Below are 18,290 nucleotides of genomic sequence, written 5' to 3' on the forward strand. Positions count from 1 at the left end.
TCGGGTGCTTTGGGAAATGGATCTCGCAGGGCTAACAGGAAGAAAATTTGCAGGGCTAACAGGAAGAAAATCCTGGCTGGTAACCATTGTGTTGTTGTTTACAAGGCAGGTTTTGCTGAAGTAAGCTTCCAATGTGTCTCTTTGGTGGTTTAAGCTCTCTCTCTCTCTCTCTCTCTCTCTCTCTCTCTCTGTGTGTGTGTGTAAGGCACACACACACACTTTGTTGACAGGACTTCTAAAGTCATAGTCATTACAAAATAGTTGCCATGGGAATCACACTTGACTGGGAAGAATGGCAAGCTAAAGTCCTGATGTGCAGGTAAGGAAACATTTTTTGAAAAGGATAAAGAGATAGCACTGATTGTATTTTTCCCTCCATCCGTCTGTTGAGATCTTGGGACACTGGCTTTTAAAAAACTGCAAGTTTCTTGGGCTTTCTACTAACTCTTTTCTGTTTTTGCTGCAGAGTTAAGAAACATTTATTCTGTCCTAGGAGCACCCACCACACCACTTCATCAAAAGAGGATTATTGGAAATTTAAAAAGAAAACAACACTCTTTCCCATTTTTAAAAAAATTGCACTCCTTTTTATACTCTTATAAGAGGCCCTAAGATGAATATCTTCCTGATAATATGCTTTGTGCAATAAAATAATAAAATGCCCTGTAATGTTCATCTATAGTTGTTGTTTTAATCTGAAATAATGCAAAGACTGATTTTATATGGGGTACCTCCCATTTACTTTCATTGTTGGTTCCTTTATCAAAGTTATTTATCTATAAACTTTGAACTGGGATTGATTGAATTGTGCCATAAAATAAGTCTGGAACTGTTTTTAAAAACACATGTTGGCCAGCTCAGCTTTCAATATTACAGACTCCGGCCATTAAGCTTTTGTGATAACACACCCACCTAGACACAGATGTACATTATGGCTCCTTCCACAAGAGAAGAAAGCCTCAGAGATCAGACACAGAGAAGACATCATAAATCTTTTATTTTTTAATAACGAAGCCATTCCCTTCCTTTTGAAGGAAGTGATACAATCAGGAAATGTAATGTTTTCCCCTCCCTTGGAAGGAATTCATGGTTTATAACCTACAGCGGAAAGATAACTTATTGATGATTTGAAAGTGTATGGAAGAGGATATGATTTGTTCTGTAAGTGCCAAAGAGAGATTCTTATATTTAGATGTACAGACCCCTCTACAACTCCTAAATTTAGAATTATCTTTATTTAGTCGTTACTAGTCAGCAGCTGCCAAAAAAGCCAACACAGTCCTAGGCTGTGTAAACAGAGGGATGGAATCAAGATCACGTGAAGTGTTAATACCACTTTATAATGTCTTGGTAGGGCCACACTTGGAATACTGCATCCAGTTTTGGTCACCACGATGTAAAAAAGATGTTGAGACTCTAGAAAGAGTGCAGAGAAGAGCAACAAAAATGATTAGGGGCTAAAACATGTAAAGTATGGTTGCTGGTATTGGGTATGTCTAGTGTAATGAAGTACAGGACTAGGCGTGATAGGATAACAGTGTTTCAATATCTCAGGGGCTGCCACAAAGAAGAGAGAGTCAAGCTATTCTCCAAAGCACCTGAAGGCAGGACAAGAAGCAATAGGTAGAAACTAATCAAGGAGAGAAGCAACCTAGAATAAAGGAAAAATTTCATGTTAGAACAATTAATCAGTGGAACAGCTTGCTTCCAGAAGTTGTGGGTGCTCCAATGCTGGAGATTTTAAGGAAGAGATTGGGTAACCATTTGTCTGAAATTTTATAGGGTTTCCTGCCTGAGCAAGGGGTTGGACTAGAAGACCTCCAAGTTACCTTCCAACTCTATTCTATTCTATTCTATTCTATTCTATTCTATTCTATTCTATTCTATTCTATTCTATTCTATTCTATTCTAGTTCTGGATCAACATTTAGGGATACTTCCATCTCCAGGAAGTATGGCTAAACACCTAGGATTTCCCAATAAAATTAACATTATACAGGAAGTCCTTGACTTATCACCACGATTAAGCCCAAAATCCCTTTTGCTAAGCGAAACATTTGTTAAGTGAGTTTTGCCCCATGTTACAACCTTTCTTGCCCCAGTTGTTAAGTCTGCAGTGGTTAAGTTAGTAACTTGGTTGTTAAGTGAATCTGGCTTCCACATTGACTTTGCTTGTAAGAGGAAGATGAACAGGTGACAGGGAGTGAGAGTGTGGCTCCGTTGGCTATGGAGGAAACTAAAGAAGAGCAAAGTCTAGCTGGGCAGAGCAGGGAAGAGGTAGAACAAGGGAGAGGGAGTTCAGAGGAAGAACCAGGCCCACCTCCTCTTCATCCTAGGGCATGCAGGGAGGAACAGAGAAGAGAGCAACATGGGTTGCATGGCTTACGGGGAGGAAAGGGCCCTGATTTCCTTCATTAGCCATAGCTGGGAAGAAAGTCTAAAAGAGATGCATGCTGAGCACAGCAGCTGCTGGGAGCAAACGTGAGTTTATCTTTTTTTTTTTTTTAAGCAAATTTTATTAATTTTACAAAACAATATACAAACAAACAAAACATAAAATATGATGACATAAGAAATTTTTTCTAAAAAAAGCCAATACAACATCTTATTTAAGACAGAATTATTCCAAGTTATCACATTTCCATAAAAACACAATTTAGTATATGTATTTACCTTATCTGTTCATCTTCATATCTTATCCCAAACTTCTCTTTATTACTCCCTTTCCTTCTATTTATTCAAATTATATCTCTTTAACTTTAGATTGTATACATTTTTTATATCCATCTGTCTTATACAATTTCCTTGTTCTCTTCCAATACAAAAACAGACAAGACATAAAACATAAAAACATAAAACATCTTTTCTGAAAGTTGCTTGATCCCGGGTTAAAACTCATCGTATGGACACCACTTCAAAAATCATATTCCTTTTATATATCATTCCATATCTTATTACCGTTTTCCATTTTCTATATAGCTTCTTCCTTTTTTTAACTCTCTTAATTTTATTCTACTTATCTCGTCTCAGTTCAAATCATAATACTTATTATTCTTTGTCTGTTCTCAACTATTCATTCATCTTTTTTCTTTAAATAAAGCATCTCCTGTACACTGATTGGAGTATGACACCTTTAACTCTTTCCCCTAACCTAATAATACTTAATATCACACATAACTTGTATTGGGATTCTGTTTAGCACATCCTAAAGTTACACAATATATTATATAGAGAGAAAAAGAAAGAAAAAGAAAGAACAACAATAGCAAAGGAACAAATTTATAAATATATAATGTAGCTAGTACCCCTGTCAATACCATTTTAATCATACATATTAATACTCATTTAAATCTTAGACATTTTATTCTAAAAATGCCTATAATAACACAATCTTATGCACCTTACAGAATCCCTTTTTCAATTAGATTTACCCATTGTCTCTAAATGAATTTTGTTTCTTTAAATCTTGCTTCCCATCATTGAGACTTCTCACCCCTTCCTTTCTCCCTTGCTTATTCTTTTCCTTACCCTTTTTACCCCTTTGTCTCTCCACCTCCCTTTTCTTCTTCTGCTTTCCCCCTTTCTGTTGTTTTCTAACCTTATATCCACCTTTCAACTCATTTTTATCTTTTTGGGTTGTTTTTTTAGGTTTTAAAATCCCTTTTTTCTTTTCCTCTTTCTTCTCCTCCCCAAATAGGATCACATGTTCATCAAAGATGGTTTCTTCTTTGTCCTGATTATCCTGCTGCGCAATCAATTCTCCATAAGAACATACCGCCATTTCTAGAGATTGAAAAAGAGTGTCCAAAGTATCTTTCCAGTCTTGTTGTTCCTTTTTATATTTTTAATATTCAGTTTTGGATTCATCCAAAGATAATGCCATTATAAAGAGGAAAATTTTTTCCCAAAACAACCACCCGAGTGTTTTTAAACAAAGAAAAAAAAAGAAGATTTCCCAAAGAATCCAAAGTTACCAAACAGTCCAGATAAACTATTTCTTTTAGCACTTTTTCCCTTCTTCCATTTCTTTTTCTGGGGTTGCTATTAAGTCACAAAGTTCCAATTGAAATATGTCTTTTTGAAGTCTTATTAATGTTCAAGTAGCTCTTTAAAATTCTAGGCAGTCTGCTCCTTATTTTCAAATTCTACTTCAATTTTTTTTCCTCTCCCTTCCCACTCACAGCAAAAGAAAATTTTTTCTTTAAATATTTAGAAATCCATATCCCTTTGGCATTAGCATAGTCTTTAGCATTTAGCATACCTTCAATGCAGGTTTTCCAATTTCTCTCAAAGCTGTTCCGTTTGGAAGGAGAGTAAAAAGAAAAAAAGTTTTCCCTTTAATATCCATTCGCTGCTTACTCAGTCTGGGAACGATGTATCTTTAATAAGTATTAAATATCAGGATACTTTCACTGTTACTTTGTCCCGGTCAGCAAAGATCACTTTCACTTCTTCACAAGCTCCTCCAGCACTTTCTTTTTCCGGCTGAGCTCTCCTATGTGGCGGCCATTACAGACTGCCGCTCAGCTGCCTTCGGAGAGGGAGATTTAGCTGGCTAGGGAAGAGAGATGCGATGTCTCTCGTCCCTGCCAGTGCCCCCCAGTCTTCACCACCTTCTGCAAAGGTGGCTTAGCCCCGAAGCCAAATGGCTCGGGGCACTCAGGCAGTGAACACAGGCAGGGACCGTGCACAGTCGCAGATTCCTGCCTGCACCGAAGCGCCACAAACCAGAAGCTCAAACGTGAGTTTATCTTGTGTTGACTTTGCTTATCTGTGTTCCTGGCATCTTCCCAACTGTGTTGACTTATTGCTGTGCCTTTACATCTGGAATTCTTGCTTCTGCCCTGACAAACTAATTACCTCATTTTGCCTTGATTGGACTTCTAGTTACAGTTTTTGTTGACCCCATTTTGGACTTGATTCTCTGCAGTCAACAGCTGTTCCTGGGAGAATTTTTCTCCATCCAGAAGGTAACCAGGACATTGGGGGCAAAGTTGGAGCTAATAAAGGGACTCCTACTGATTATCTGACTGTGTTGCCTTTGTGCCATGCCTTGGGTCATCACAGGGAAGTTTGTCAGTCAGATTGCACACATCGGATCCCTGAGACACCGAAAGCAACAAAGAACCCAAAATATCCTTGAGAAGTTCTGGTAGTGGTTTCAACTAGAACAAGGGTGTCAAGGGTTAGGGCAACATCACGTGATGTACTAGGACTTCCCCCACTTCGCTAAATCGGGTGGAAGTGGAGCCAGCATGTGATGCATCTGGCCCGCAGGCCGTGAGTTTGACACCCCTGAACTAGAACCAAGGAACTTCTCTGACCATCGCAAGAAGCAACAGATGGAAACTAATCAAGGAGAGAAGCAACTCAGAATTAAAGAGAAATTTCCTGACAGTTAGAACAATTAACCGGTGGAATAACAGAAGTTGTGGGTGCTTCAACACCGGAGGCTTTTAAGAAGAGACTGGACAGTCACTTACCTGGAAGGGCATTGGGGAGGGGTGTCAAACTCATATCGTCACAGCGGCATCATGTGACGTATTGAAACTTTCTTCCCCTTCGCTAAACCCGGTGTGGGTGTGGTCAGCATGTGAGCATGACACATCCGACCTGCAAGCCTGGAGTTTGACGGCCCTGGTAATAGGGTTTCTTGCCTAAGTATGAGGTTGGACTAGAAGATCTCTAAGGTCCCTTCCAAACCTGTTATTCTGCTAAACCCTTAATTACAGAGGGGCTCTTGACTAAGTGAAGTGAAAAGAAACATCCCCATCACAAAAAGTTTGCAGCTATTGCTCATACAGGCTGCAGGCAACACAATAGTAACTTCTCAAATAATGTTATAAACAGTTTTGCAGGTGATACATTGCAACGTTCATTTGCAAGATAGCAGCCATGGATTAAAAGTGGCCCGTCAGTGACACATTTCCATGGTGGAAACAGACATTGCACTCAAACAATACACTGTAAGGAGAACAATGGAAGAACAGGACAGCTGGTTGCACGGCACACATTAATTTGCTCTGTCTGAATGTGTGCTTTCAGAAATATTTGTTCCAAGGCTCTTGCTGTTAGAAATCGTTAATTGTCTGAGAGCACAGGTGATAAAGCAACCGACAAACAATTTTCTATCACTCTTGGGAAAACTCTTCTGCAAAAGAGGGCATGATGTGCTGGTTTGAACATTCAAAAGACAAAGCACAACAATTTATTTAATTCGAGCATGATGGTAAGTATTTTACAGCTAACAGCTCCTGGCAATAATGTGGTTGTTTGGGGCACAGCAAAAGTCTTCGTTCTCTTTCAAGATGCATTTTCAACTTCCTCATTATAGATGGCAGCTGAAGGATTTCTTTTTTATATATATAAATTTTATTGATTTTACAATTAAAACAAACCAACAACACATACACAAATGAAAGAAAAGAAAAAAAAGGAGAAAATAGAAAGAAAAAATAGAAAACAATTAAAAACATTCTCATCTTCAACAGTTTGTAAGATCTTTTTTTTTTAACCCTTAATTTATGCCATATACACACACCTAATCCTTACATATATCTGTATATCACTACTATGGATTTATCCTATCCTCTTTTATCTTATAGTGTGAAGTCTATCTTTGGTCTATCCATTTGTACCAGCAGTTCCAGCTATTGTAGTATATTGAGGTGTCTTTATTTTTTAGTGCCAAAGTTAATTTGTCCATTTCTGCACATCTTGAAATTTTTTGAATGATCATTTCCTCTGATGGAACCTGAGGCTGCTTCCAACATTGGGCAAAAGCTAATCTGGCCACTGTCAAAATGTGTATTATTATGTATTTCGCTTTTTTTTAATATTTGTTTGTCAAAGATCCCTAACAAAAAGGACTCTGGTTTGTATTCGATCTGCTCTCTTGTCATTTCTTCCAGCCAAATTCTAATTTTCTGCCAATATTTTTGAGCTTCTGTACAGGACCACCACATATGGAAAAAAGTTCCCTCTTTTTTTTTTTTTTTTTGCATTTCCAGCAATTCAGACTCATATTGGGGTGCATCTTCGCTAATCTTGAAGGAGGAAAGTACCATCTATAAAACATTTTATAGGCATTTTCTTTATATGCTACCGACTTTGTAATCTTATTGTTTCTACCCCAGACCTTTTCCCATTCTGTTAAGGTGATGCTACATCCTACATTCCTACTCCAGGCAATCATGTTCCCTTTTACAATTTCTTCTTCTAATTCTAATTCTAATAAATAATTATAAAATTTTGTTATATTTTTTTGCCTGATCCTAATAAAATTTTATCTAATTGCTGAAGTTTATCGTTGATTCCGAATTCTTTCTTGTCCTGTTTATATCTACTTTGAATTTGAAGGTATGCCCACTGATCAATTTTTTGTCCTCGCTCTTGAAGTTCTTGCTACGATTTCAAATTTCCTTGTGTATCCAATAGGTCCTTATATTTAATCATTTTAGTGATATCCAGATTATTTGGATGGATCATCGCCTCCATTGTTGAGATCCAGATTGGTACTTTTAAATAGTGTTTTTTCTGTATTTTCTTCCAATTAGTTATGAGTCTCTGATTAGATGTCTGTGGAAATATTTCTGACTAGTTTTCCCTACATCCCATAAAAAAGCATGCCACCCCCTCTGCAAATCATGGCCTTCTAAAAATAATATTCTCTTGTTAGTTAAATTCACCAATTCCTTCAACCATACTAAAGAGGCAGCAATATAAATACAACTCCCAATTTGGAAGTGCCAGCCCTCCCCTGCTCTTCATATCCTGCATTGCCTTTAAATTTATTCTAGGTTTTTTCCCTTGCCAAATAAATTTAACAGTTATTTTGTTGAGGTCTTCAAAAAAAAATTTGTGTACTTTAATTGGGATCATCTGAAATAGATATAGAAATTTTGGAAGAATATTCATTTTAATGGCAGCGATCCTGCCTAATAATGAAAGTTGCAGCTTACCCCATGTTTCTAAATCCTTCTTTACTTGTTGCATCAATTTATCATAATTATTTTCCTTGGGTGTCTTACAGTGTGCTGTCAACCATATTCCTAAGTATTTAGCTTTCTTTATCACCTGTATTTCCATAACTTCTAACTCTATTTTCTATTTTTCTGTTAAATTTTTAGTCATTAATTTAGTTTTCTTCCTATTAATTTTGAATCCTGCTACTGCTCCAAATTGTTCTAATTCATTCATCAATTTTTGTCCTCTTTCTATTGGTTCCTCAATGAAAAAAATCATATTGTCCACAAACGCTTGCAACTTATATTCTTCTTTCTTAACCTTTAATCCTTTTATATCTGGGTTCTGTCTAATTCGCATTAATAATGTTTCTAATGATAATATGAAGAGCAGGGGTGAGAGTGGGCAGCCCTGTCTGACTCCTTTTTCTATTTTTATTGGGCGGGTATATTCCCTGTTTATTATAATATCAGCCTATCGTGTATCATAAATAGTTGTTATAATATTTTCAAATTTGGTGCCTAAATTCATATTATAATTTTTTTGTATTAAAAATTGCCAATTTAAATTGTCGAAGGCCTTCTCTGCATCTAAAAACATAAGTGCAATTTGTTTTTAGGGGTGAGCTTCATAAAATTCTAAGACATCTAGTACTATTCTTAAATTGTTCCTAATTTGTCTGGTTGAGAGAAATCCATTCTAGTCTTCATGTATATGCACGTTTAGCATTCTTTTTAGTCTGCTTGCTATAATAGAAGTAAGTATTTTGTAGTCAGTGTTTAACAGTGAAATCGGCCTATAATTGTTTATATATCGGGGATCCGATTCCTCCTTCGGGATCAGCGAAATCAATGCCCCCCTCCATGAGTCTGGCATCCTGGCAGCCAATAAAACATCATTAAAAACTTCCACCATAAAAAGTCCAATTTGTTCTGCAATTGCCTTGTACAGCTCCCCTGGAATCCCATCTGGGCCCAGGGTTTTGTTGTTTTTCTGGTTCTCTATTGCTGATTTCAATTCCAACCAAGTGATGTCTTTGTTTAATAGTTCTACCATTTCTTCCCCAATTGCTTTATCCTTCACTTCATCTAAATAGTTTCTTATTCTATCTTCATTAACATCTTCCTTTTTAATTAAATCTTCAAAATACTTATGAGCAATTTCTTTTTTCTGTTCTGTCTCCTGCTGTATATCCCCCTTTCCATCTATTAGCTGATATATCAATCTCTTTTCTCTCCTTTTTTTTAGTTTATAAGATAGCCATCTTCCTGGCTTATTAGCATGCTTGAAATAAGTTTGTCTAGTCAAATTCAAATTTATAATCATTTTCTCTTGTTCAATTAAATTCAATTTATGTTTAGCTATCATTATCTGATTTTGCAATTTTGAATCCTTTGGGGTACTCTGTAACTGAGTTTCTAGTTCCTTAACTTTTTGTTGTCATTTATTTTGCTGGGCATATTTTTCCTTATTCCTCTTGGCATTATAAGAGATTGTTATACCTCTTATTACTGCCTTCATTGTATCCCAAATGTTTTGTTTCATAGTTATTCCATTATCATTTTCCTTTAAGAAATAATTTAATTCCTCCTTGAGTTTGTTAGTATATTCTTTTTCTCTTATTAATTGAGTATTTAACATCCATCTTTTATTTGGTTTTTCCCTACCCTTCCATATTATCTGAATTGGATTATGATCTGACCATTCATTAGGTAAAATTTCAATCTCTTTTATCTCATTTGTTATTTCCCCATTCATCCATGCCATGTCAATTCGTGTCCATATTTGATAGGGATTTGAGTATAATGTGAATTGTTTTTTCTCAGGGTGTAATCTTCTCCATATATCAATCAAATTTAACTCCTTCATCATTTCCCTACAAATCTTGGGAAGCTCTCTTCCCCCTCCCCCCTTTATTCTTCCCCCCATTACTGTGGTCTTTTTGATAATCAGCAATAGAATTGAAATCTCCTATGATACAAATATTTCTTTTTTCCAATCCTACTATTTTCCCATAAAGATGCTTAAAAAACTCCCTTTGATCTCCGTTCGGGTCGTAGATTACCACTAAGAGAATTGGGATGGCATTGATCCAGATCTGCAAAACCAGAGTTCTTCCCTCAGAATCTGACCATAAAAATCTGCTTTCAAATCCTCTTTAACATATACTGCAATCCCTTTCTTTTTTCCCATGTCTGCTGGTGCAGTAAATAGCTTTCCTAATTTCGGACATTCTAGGGGTTTTTCATCTTTTTTGTTTATATGAGTTTCTTGAAGGCATATTATATCAGCATTTTGTTTGATTAGTTTACCTAATATCCTTTTCCCTTTTATCGTCAAGTTTAAACCATTTATATTAATTGATAGTAGTTTTTCTTCTTCCATTTAATTAATTGTTTCACTCTTTGTCTTGTAACGACTCCGATCTCTCCTTGTGAGTGAAGGTGTGTAGTTTCTTCTGTCTCCTAATGTAAGTTCCATCTTTATTTTTGTAATAACCTTGATCTTCCTGGGAATTTGTTTCCAGTTCCTCCTTACTGCTCTGGTCTTCTGGACCCACCAGCCACTCATAGAATTCCTGGGCCTTTTCCATGGAATCTATTTTAATTTTCCTTTCATTCCAAGACACTAACATCCCTTCTGGGATTAGCCATTTAAATGCAATTCTTTTCTGATTTAAGTAAGCTTCTAAGAACTTGTAGTCTCGTCTTTGTTCTCTTACTCTTCTTGGTATTTGTTTGAGAATCAAGATTTCTTTACCTTTGTACGTGATTGTTCCATCTCTGGACATTCTATAAATGATATCCCGGACACTCCTTCTCGTAAATTGTATATGGACTTCTCTTGGGCATTTGTGGCATCTTGCATAATTAGTGCTAACTCCATAAACTTCACCAAACTCTCTTAAGATGTCATCTTTGTCCTTTTCCAATAATCCAGCCGGTATTTCTGCCATTAGGTGTTCCAGGTCTTCTTCTCTGGATTCCACTACATTTTGGAATCTCAAGTATGTAGCTGCTTGTCCATCTCTAGGTAGACCAGTGAGTCCTCCATTTCTTTACTCGCATTCTTTAATTCTTCATCTACCCTTTCTAATTTCCTTTCAATTTGTTCAGTCCTTTTCTCTACCTCTTTTATTGTTGCTTCATTTTTCTCCAAGGCCTGCTGTAATATTCCAACTTTGTCCTCTACTTTAGAGATGTCCGCTTTCATTTCTGCTTTTAATTTCCCCATCTCCTCTTTTAGTTCATTGATATCTGCTCTCGCCTCGTTATGATTTTTCATCATTGTTTCTTGCAGCTTCGTCATCGATTCCTGTAAAGTCAGCAAAATTGATTGGATATTGGCATTTGAGATATTGGCTTGTTTTTCTACTGGTAATGTTTCTTCTATAGTTTTTTGTGCCATGGGCGAAGTTGTTGCCAACATAGTTGTTAATGTTGGGGTGACCTTCCTTCCAGTTTTCAGAGCTGTAGTAGTTGTGTCATTTCTTTTAAGATTTGTTTCTGTTGTTGAACTATATTAATTATATTATCCCAAATTAACATTCAGAGATATAATCTCTGTGTTAAGATTGACCGGTATCTAATTACTTAATCTATCTATCTGCTGGGTAGCTGTGTTCTTAACTGGTTACTGGAATATATATATTATTTTAAATCCAAATTCTAAATCAGATATATAATTTTGTAGGGTCTGTGCTCAACCTCTATACTTCACTTCATGTAATAAATATTTATATAATAAATATTATATCAAATCCAACTATATTTAAATATAAATCTATATGTGTATTTATCTAACCTTATCTTAAATATTAAGTATTCTTAAACACAGACAATATAACATTCATAATTGTGGTCACACAATAAATTATAATATTAATATATAGAACCCTATACTTGTTAATTAACTAATACTTAATGTTCTTACTATTTCCCCTATATATTTAGTCAAAATATAACTATCACTATTATTAATAAATCAATTAAATCAATTAATTCAATTATTTAACAATCTAATACAACAATCGATATTCCTTTACTCAGTATGCATATTTATAATCATTATAAAGAGAGAATAAAGAAAGAGAGATAGTTCATCATAACGCCAAATAGTAAGGAAAAAGGAAGAAAAAAATTGATCAAATGTATACAGAAAAAGTGGAGTAAAGGGAAAAGGGGAAAAAGGAATTTTGAGGTAAGATTTTGGTTTTCCGTTTCTAAATTTAAGAGCTTTCACTCCAAATGCACCGGAAGTGGGGAGGTAAAAATACTGAATAATGACTGCAGTTATGCGGTATCTCCACTCATTCGAAAGCTTCCAATTTTGCTTTTTATTTTAACGTTCCTAAGTTCAATTGTCCTGATTTTCTCCAGATGAAACCACTTCCTCAAATAGATCAGTATTCTCCCAAAGGTCTGTTAAGTGGTTTATATCGGTTATATTGGTTATATTGTTACGATAACTTCAGGATTTCTAAGTATCGCCTATGGCGCCGCGCTGTCTCTTTTCTGTCGACTTCGATCTTCTTCCCATCTCCGCTTTAATAAAGTCTATCAGAATAAAGATCAAATGGAATAGTCTGAATCCTCCACAACTTCCAGACTCTTTCCAGATGCTAGCCTCCCAACCCCATAAATTTCCCTTTTTACTCATTATTGTTCTCACTCTTTCTTCTCTCTGCCAAGCCCTTTCACTTTCACTTGTCTCGCATCCACTTTTGGACACTTTCTTTTAGGACTCCAGACAGACACTTGTAACAGCCTAATACAAGTCTATGACTTTCCAATCCTCCTCTCCGCCGCTAATTTTCTCTACCACACTCTTCCCCAGTGATCTCACAAACTGTCACTCAGTCGCTTCTTTACATCGGTGGCAGTCCGGATTTCGGAGCCACCATTGGTAGGAGGCTGTTTCTTGCTCATTGGGCTCTGGAGGGCTCCTCTTCACTGCAGGGGGGTTGCCTTCCCCACACTGCAGCCCGAGTCTTTCCCGCACCGGCACGAATCTCTCCGGGACTCGAGCACCCTCAAAGGATCGCACCAACCACAAGAAGAGATTAGCTGAAACCACAGACGGCTTCTGCACCTCTGTTCGTCCTTGCCTTGCCACCGGAACAGCTGAAGGATTTCTGACAATCTTCCATCGAGGTCAGGGGTCTCCAACTTTGGCCATTTTGCGACTTGTAGACTTCAATTCCTCAATTCCTGCCAGAGGAATTCTGGGAGCTGAAGTCCACAAATGTAAAGTGGCCAAGATTGGAGACCCCCGATCTAAGTCACTGACCCTTCACTTTGTCAAACTTACCAAGCTAAATTTGGTAGATAGCACCATCTCCCTTGATCATGTTTAGAGTTACAAGGTTTCTGATATACATCTTCTTTTGGTACATAAACACAGACGTGTACATATGCTGCAAAATGACACTTGTACCAGCTCACTTTGGCAAGGCTGCTTCTGGGTTGAGTGACCGCCTCAGGGACGTGGGTTCAAGTAGTCCTCAACCTACAACCAATCACTTAGTAATCATTTGAAGTTACAACAGACCTCTTTAGGACCTGTTTTGGAAGCTGCACCATGCCCTGCAATCATGTGATTACATTCTGGGTGCTTGGCAATTGGGCCCAGTTTTATGCTGTTTGCGGTGTTCAAACTGCAATTCTTTTGCCATTTTCCAGTGTTTTCTACCAGTTTCCAGCAAAATAAAAATAAAATAAATCCACCAGGGAAAATAGATTCACTTAACAATTGCAATGCTTGCTTAAGAACTGAGGTGTTCTTTTAACAACTGCTGGGAAAAGAATGTCAAAAAAAATCATGTCATGTCATGTTTTGACTTTTGACCACAATTGACTTATAACCATAATTCCAGACTCAGTTATGGTTGTAAATAGAGGACTATAAATGTGTATTTATAACCTTCTGCAAAGAAAGGGTATCAGCTTGCTCCTACAGCCAATACAAGAACAGCAAAGATCTCACATACACATTTTTTCCTTTGTTCAAAAAAAAAGAAAAAAGAGAAAGAAAAAAATCCCACAATAAAAAAGAGTAATTTATGTAACTGAAAGACAGTTAACCTGTTCAAGGTCAGGTTACCAGTGCAAAATCCTTCTGGATTCAGAAAACCAGTATTTGAAAGGTTTATTCAGAACACATAGGTTGTCTTTGGGATAATCAATACTAAGAGCAAATCAAGGGGTAAATTTATTCCTTGAAAGAATTAGACCAACTAGACAGCAAACCAGGACATCAACACATCATGGTAAATCCTGGATTGTTGACTTAGTCATAGTCAGCATGGCTGCATCATAGAATGTGGTTTATTGACCCCAATGGCTGGGTTTAGACAATACACTAGACATCAAACAAACCCATAATTTGGTTTAATGTGATATCTGGACCTAGACTTATATATACAGTAAGTAAAGTATAAAGGAAAGGTTTTATGATTAAGTACAAAGAGCATGAAAATATAAATTCAACATTGAAAAATTTAAAACGTATCTGCCTACCTCAATTGCCCATGCTTACTTTCTCCATGAAGATCTTCCTTACACTTAAGAACACTCACCTGGCTATCTTGCGAACTTTTCTACCTACTGTCTAGCTGCCCACCTACTCTAAAAATCCTACCTCTCTCTGCAACTTAATAAAGTGCACAATCTTGGAGTGAAATGGAAAACATAACCAGTTTTAAGTGAAGATGCTTGAGAGTATGATTAAGGGACTGAAGGCTAAGACATATGAAGAACGGTTGGAAGAACTGGGTAAGTCTAAGAAAGAGAAGGACTAAGGGTGACCTGATAACAGTAGGATGGAAATTTATCCAGGAGAGATCCAACCTAGGAGAAACTTCCAGACAGTGGGAACAATTAGTCAGTGGAACAGCTTACCTCCAGAAGTTGTTGAATGCTCCATCACTGAAGGTTTTTAAGAAGAGACTTGAAAGCCACTTGAACGCAATCAACCAATTGAATACAAGTTGTGGGTGCTCCATCATTGGAGGATTTCAAAAAGAGACTGGACAACCATTTGTCTGAAATGGAAAGAGGTTTCCTGCTCGAGCAAAGGGTTGGACTAGGAGACCTCTGAGGTAACTTTATTATTTCAACTTTATTATTCTATGTTCCATTAATCTGAAATGGTATCAGCGCTCCCTGCTTGAGCAGAGTTGGACTAGAAGATCTCCTTTTCAATTCTGTTATTGTTAAAAGACATATAGAAAGGAACATGGTCTTGAACATGGTCTTCACCAATAGATTTACCGCTTATTCCTTTCAGCCAGCTATTTTAAGAAAGGAAATCAATTGCTGAAACACGACCCTTTTAAAACTATTCTTGAAAAGTTGAGTTTACCTTTGGCCTACATGAAAATGTAAATTTTCAAACCATCGGTGAGTGAGTCATCATTTTAAATGCTACCAGAACCACGTGAAAAGGAGAGAAAAGTAAGGTCAATGTCAGCTGGATAATTTAAAGTCAAAAGCCTGAACCGACCCATATATTGCAATCTTTTCCACCCAAATGTGTTCCAGCTTTGTTTCAGCTTTGGTTTCTCTGAACCTTGCTTGCACTGATTTTTGAGATGATGAGGAAAAAAGTCCTTTAAAAACAAAAAGAACTGCAAAAATAATTGCATTTTTTTAAAAAATCCCACAGCTGATTTGAGCAACACCTAGATTTGGATAGTGATTTTGAGGCTTTCCAACTGTTGCTGAAGAATTTTCAATATTAGGTGTGCTGACTAGGACTTCAAGGAACTGTAGATCAGCAATATCTGAAGAGCTTGTCCCAAAGGTGCTTTTGCAAGAGGCAACTGGACTTTCTGGTTTTTCTTTGAAGATATTTCACTTCTCATCCAAGAAGACTCTTCAGTTGAAGAGAGTTGAAGCAGCTTCTTGGATGAGAAGCGAAACATCTTCAAAGAAAAACCAGAAAGTCCAGTTGCCTCTTTAAAAAAGCACCTTTGAGATAACCATAACCTGGATGACTGAGAATCTCCATAGACATCTGAAGAGCTGAATAAGATTTCTTTATTCTTATTCTAGGTTTAGGAAATTAGAAATATGTTGATGCTGCAGTCTTGGTCCACCCTTCAGGAACAATAGAGCAGACAAATTTAGAAAGCCTCATGTAAAATTGGGGTATAATAAACATAGTAATTATGCTGGTGGGTACCTGTAATAAAGATTTGATTGATAGTATCAAACATTATAGAGGGACGTGGTGACTCAGTGGCTAAGACGCTGAGCTTGTCAATCAGAAAGGTCAGTAGTTCGAATCCCTAGCACTGTGTTAACAGAGTGAGTTCTCATTACTTCTGCCAACTCAGCAGTTCAAAACCACATAAAAATGCAAGTAGAAAAATAGGGACCACTTTGGTGGGAAGGTAACAGAATTCCGTGCACCTTTGGCATTTAGTCATGCCGGCCACATGACCACGGAGACATCTTCGGACAGTGCTGGCTCTTCGGTTTATAATGGAGATGAGCACCGTCCCCTAGAGCTGGAGACGACTAGCACGCATGTGCGAGGGGAACCTTTACCTTTACCTTATCAAATGGTATTTCTCAATTAGCATAATGCTTATATACAAGACTCTTTGTTTTCATAACAGAATGTACAATATGTTCAGTGAACAATTCCTGACAACTGTTCAGTGAACAGTTATATCACAGATTTTGCAACCGTATAAAATAGGGCATTCCAGTAAATCTTGTGTTCAAGATGGAGGCTGAATGGAAAGTGGCTTGCTTAAACTCACTTTGCAAGATATTAGGAGACAGACCACTTTTTAACCTCACATCTATTCTCACATAACCATGAGCAAGGCAGCCACAAATGGGGTTTTTAAACCTTTTGTTTCAAATCCATTACACTTAGCTGAGATATAATCCTCTACTTCAGGGGTGTCAAACTCAAGGCCTAGGGGAGATCCAGCCTGTGGGGACACCCTGGAAACAGCGAAAACACAGCTCGGAAAGGCCACATACAGCCCTCCCAGGTCCCATTTTCAGCCATGATGGCTCCTGCAGCCCTCTGCCAGTGAAACGGAACTCCATTTCCACTGGCAGAGGGGTTGCAGGAGGCCGTCGCGGCTAAAAACAAAATATATAATTATCAGCTCTACTAATTTGGAGACGAAGAGCTCAAATGAGAAGGGGCAAAGGTGAATTGGAAATACCACAATCAAGCATGGCTGTCTCAACATGCAATGGGTTTAGGCAGCAGATACCCATTCTTTCCTGAGAGCATCAGCCTTGAGGAGGTTTACCCCATCCTATAAAATCATGAGATACTATTTGTCTTTCTACTGCATGTAAAACTGAGCTCAGCAGAAGGGAAACCAATGTTTGTGGATGTGCATATAAAATATTCCCGCTATCCAATTTACTGTAGCAGAATATCCAGCTAAAAACATAAAACTCCATCCAGGTGTTCCAAAAACTGGTAGAGTTCTTGTTGCATGCAGCAGGTATCTCCAAACTTTTAAGACTTGTGGACTTTAAACTCCCAGAATTCCCCAGTCAACAAGGTCGGCTAAGGAATTCTGGGAGTTGAAGTCCACAAGTCTTACAATTTGCCAGGTTTGGAGATCCCTGGCGTATAGTGACGCTGTATGGTAAGCTTCTGTACTAACCTAACATTGGGGAAAGGAGGAACAAGAAGAGGTAACACATATCTGTGATGCTTGTTGAGTCCTTGATCTGTGTCCAACCTGGAGGAGGATGTCACAGTTTGAGAACTTTTATTTTTAAACAAGGTTTTTCCCATAGAACCATAAATCAGTTTGGTGGTAGGAAAAATGCTATTGTAATCCCCTGCATGAAGTTAGGTTTTTCAAAGTGTTCCGTTGTTCAACAAGTTGAGGGTGGAATTGCATCTTTTGACCTTCACATAATTTTGTGACCAAGAATGCAAACAGAAAACTTTTACAAAGATAAGATTATGCTCTGCTCTTCTTCAACAATGTCCAACAGCATCAGCATAACTATGGGAACTACCATATTTTTCAGAGTATAAGATGCTCTGAAAGTACAAGACACACCTAGTTTCTGGGGTGGAAAACAAGAAAAAATATCCGCGTTTGCCTCCCAGCAATTTGCTTCCTGGCAGCAAATAGCTAACAGCCTGTTTCAGCTTCAGCACAGCCTGATTTAGCACAAGCAGCTGATTGTTGTTGGATCGGCCTCTCAACGATCAGCTGTTTCGGGCTCCATGTGCCCATTTTTGGCCTCCGCATGCCCTGTTTTCGGTTTTCACGTGCCCCATTTTCTACCCGTTCTGATCCCTGTTGCCTGGAAAGAGCCGAAAATGGGA

This window comes from Pseudonaja textilis, chromosome 3 (assembly GCF_049901715.1).
Source record: "Pseudonaja textilis isolate UNSWEBS1 chromosome 3, rPseTex1.2, whole genome shotgun sequence".
Classification (NCBI taxonomy): Eukaryota; Metazoa; Chordata; class Lepidosauria; order Squamata; family Elapidae; genus Pseudonaja; species Pseudonaja textilis.